Raw genomic sequence first — 3,476 nt, 5'->3', positions numbered from 1 at the left:
AAAAGAAGAAAAAGGAAAAAAAAGTACAGCAAACAAGATACTAATGAGTTTCTCAAGTGGGACTGGGATGAAAATCAAAACTGAAATACTTAATGGTGGAAGCTGTTCTGAAGCCTCCTCTAAAGCTTAACCGACAGCCTCCTTAGCTGTATGAAGTCACTGTTTACGGATAATGAGCCCTTACAGAGCTGCATCCATAGTCTCCTGATGTCAGGAGGAAAATTCCCCTTTGCCTTAATGGGCTCTGGCTCAAGCCCTTGCTCAGCAGCTGACTGCATGTGGTGACGAGCACCGTGGCACTGCTATGGGAAAGCACGCGGCAGCCCCGTGCTCCCAGCCTGGAGATCAGCAACACCGCCTGCAGCTGCTCTTGTAGTGACAGAGAAGCTGGGATACGTGGCCAGGCTTCCGAAGGAGACAGGCTCTGGGGAGATCGCTCAGCACCAGAGTCCCAGCGGCGATCAGCAGCAGCTCAGCTCAGACCCAAAGCACAAGGAGAACACCACGTGAAACCTGGAGAGGCAGACAGATTTAAAAATACGAGCAAAGAGGAGAAGCAACTGAATGCTTGAAGCTTTAACTGCACAAAGATCCCAAGAAGCCCAGAAGCACACTGCAGCATCAGCTGAGCTGGAAGGGGAATGCCCAGTAGAGTGGCCATGCGCTGTGGGCTGGCTGTGCCTTCCTGGTGCTGGGTCTGAAGGGCTGGAAGCTTGCAACACGACAGAGCTGCCCTCGGCACTACTACAGCTTTTCAGAGAAAGTAAATAAACAAAGCAAGGCAGATGGAAGTCATTAGAATATGAATGCCTGCAGTCCTAGGAGTAGATTTCAATTATCCCAGATTGGTTTAGGCCTTAAAAAATGCTTCATGCATCTAAAACCACAAAAGGAGAGGAAAATCACTGCTGGTCCGAGCAGGTGTGAGTCCCCAGAGCCAAAAGAGCAGTGCCCTGCTCTGTAGCACAGAGTCTGCCCTGCACACCAGCCTGCCTCCAGCACATCATCTGGGGCCAGGCAGGAACCAGGGGTCCAGGCAGCAGCACACAACCCAGCACGGCCTGAGGGGACCACAGAACAGGGCCAGGTGCCACACCAGATGCCACAGGAGCTCCCTTTGGCCTGGCCCTGTGGAGGACCACGCAGTTATCCCACCCCCGCTTGTGCCAAATGCTGAAAGTGAAAGTAATTTTTTTTTTAAATGGGCTAATAATAGTAAGAATAGAAGTGCATGCCTTTTTCATTGACACTCCTCCCTGTTGCTAAGCAGCAATCTCTGTACGGCATCTCCCCAAAGCCACAGCTGCTGAGAGGTGACAAGTGACCCCTGGGCACACGGGGTGGGATGCCGGCCTGGCAGGCAGGGGCAGCTGGCTACAGCTGTTAGCACTCGATGGGCACCAGAATGGGGTTGGGGTGGTTTTTCAGTTTCGTGGTAAACCAACACATCTGCAAAGTCAGCTGTGGGATATCAGCAGCTCCTGCATCCCCTGTGTGCACTGACAGTGACAGCAGCAAGGCTCTGACTCGCCTGTGCTCTGCGCCGGCCATCGCAGCACTGGGCGCTCAGGGCCAAATGGATGGGACCTGCAGGGCACAGCACACAGGATTTCCCCGCATCGCATTGCAGAAGGCTTGGGGCTGCTGTGGCTGTTGTAGCAGCAGAGGCGTGCGCGGGGAGGAGGAGATTTAAGACTTAAATCCAGCCGCTCCTCATGTCGGAGGATGTCCAGGAACTGCGGGAGAGGAGGCACTGCTCTCTCTGGCTGCCTGCTGTTCAATAGCGCTGCTAATTGCACGCTGTGTGCAAAGCGATAAAGTTAGACTGCCCTCTACTTGCTGTAGCCCTACTTGCGTATTTCACAGCAACACGCAGGGAGGAGATTTCACTGGGGATCGCTCCCCGCAACACCATATTTTCTGGTGCAAATATTTTCTACAGCAAAAGCAAGCAGCTCTGGGGAAGCTCAGTTAGGGGACTCGCTAAGAAAGGCAGCTGTGCATGGGGCGGGCTGCAACAGATTCCTGGCAACAGCAGGAGTGAGAAGGATGCTAGGAAGGTAGGAAGCCCACTAGCAGCAAAGCGAGCAGCAGAGAGGCAGGCCGGAGGCCCCTGGCAGCCAACATGAAACAGAGAGGGGCCGCACCCTCCCACCAGGTGAAGTTTTCACAGGAACCCATTTGCTAGGACATCAAACAAGTAAAACACTTCTGGAAGAGGCAAAGTATGTTTTGCTGAGAGCATCCTTGGCTAGACAGGGAGCAGAGGCAGAACAGGCAGGCAGGCCCCTGTCACCCCTCCAGCTCCTATCCCCCTGAAGCTCCACGCTGGTCTGCATCAGATAGAGACAAACCAAAGTCTTCCGGCCTGCTGCAGGCCACCGACACAGCAGTAGCTGGGATATCTCCAGGTGTGTGCATGCATATGGTTGTTTCTTAATGGAGTCACAAAAAAAAAAATCACAGATTTATCAGTTCCTTTTAATGCAAAAAGTATTCAGGAAAAAAATCAACCTTTTTCTCTATTGTTGTATGCCTCTTATGCAACCTTGGCTACTGGGGAAAGAAAGGATGCGATTGCTGAATAGGTCAGATTGCTCACTGGCATTCTCACTGGTGCTCTCAGCCTTCCTTTGTTACACAGCCTGAGAGGGAACAGGCTAAGCCATGACTCTCAACAGAATCAAGCAAACACGTTTCATTTCCAAGAACATTGGCTCAGTAAACGTGGGTGAGATTCCAGAGAAGTGAACTGTTTAGACATAAAATTCTTAGTGCCTTTTAAAAACTAGCTTCCTTACAGCTTGCTAAGCATCTACAACATAACTTCCAACTGCATCAAGTAGTGGAAAATTCACTGGATGATGCTTTTTGAGTAATTCTCGAGTCAAACGCGTTACACATTTAAGCTTTTAAGCCAACAGATACACAGCATACCAGGAATGGTATCAAAATAGTGTCTTCACAGCAAAAAATTCTGATGTAAATCTTATTTAGAGAAGACTGAACTGTATCTGATCAGTGACATGAAGGCAAACCTTGAAAACAAAGCCTACATTAGTGACCCATCCAGGCCTTTTTTCTAGACTGACATACACTGAATTTCATGGCTGCTTGATACAATAGCCACTCTCTTTTGCTATTCATGTTTTCATACTTCAAAATGATACCATTTTCCTTCTCTCCCTCTCTACATGCCTCAAGAAGCAAGCATTCAATGTGTACCAATAACTTTCCATTTTAGAGGGATTAAAGATACCATTTACCGGGCCTGTGCAAAACAGTCACTGGGGCTGCACCTGAAAGCCACACAAACTTTTCCATTAAAACCATTTACATTTATCAAGTTGTTTCTCAATTACCTGCAAATAATTAACAACCCCTACCACCAAAGTATTACAGATTTAGAGAAAAACCAAAGTTTGTTCTAATAAAATGAGAAAAGGTGCACCATAAACATTTCAAAAGAAAAAAGC

The sequence above is a fragment of the Meleagris gallopavo genome, chromosome 11 (genome assembly GCF_000146605.3).
Source record: "Meleagris gallopavo isolate NT-WF06-2002-E0010 breed Aviagen turkey brand Nicholas breeding stock chromosome 11, Turkey_5.1, whole genome shotgun sequence".
Taxonomy (NCBI): Eukaryota; Metazoa; Chordata; class Aves; order Galliformes; family Phasianidae; genus Meleagris; species Meleagris gallopavo.
This window is presented reverse-complemented; position numbering follows the sequence as displayed.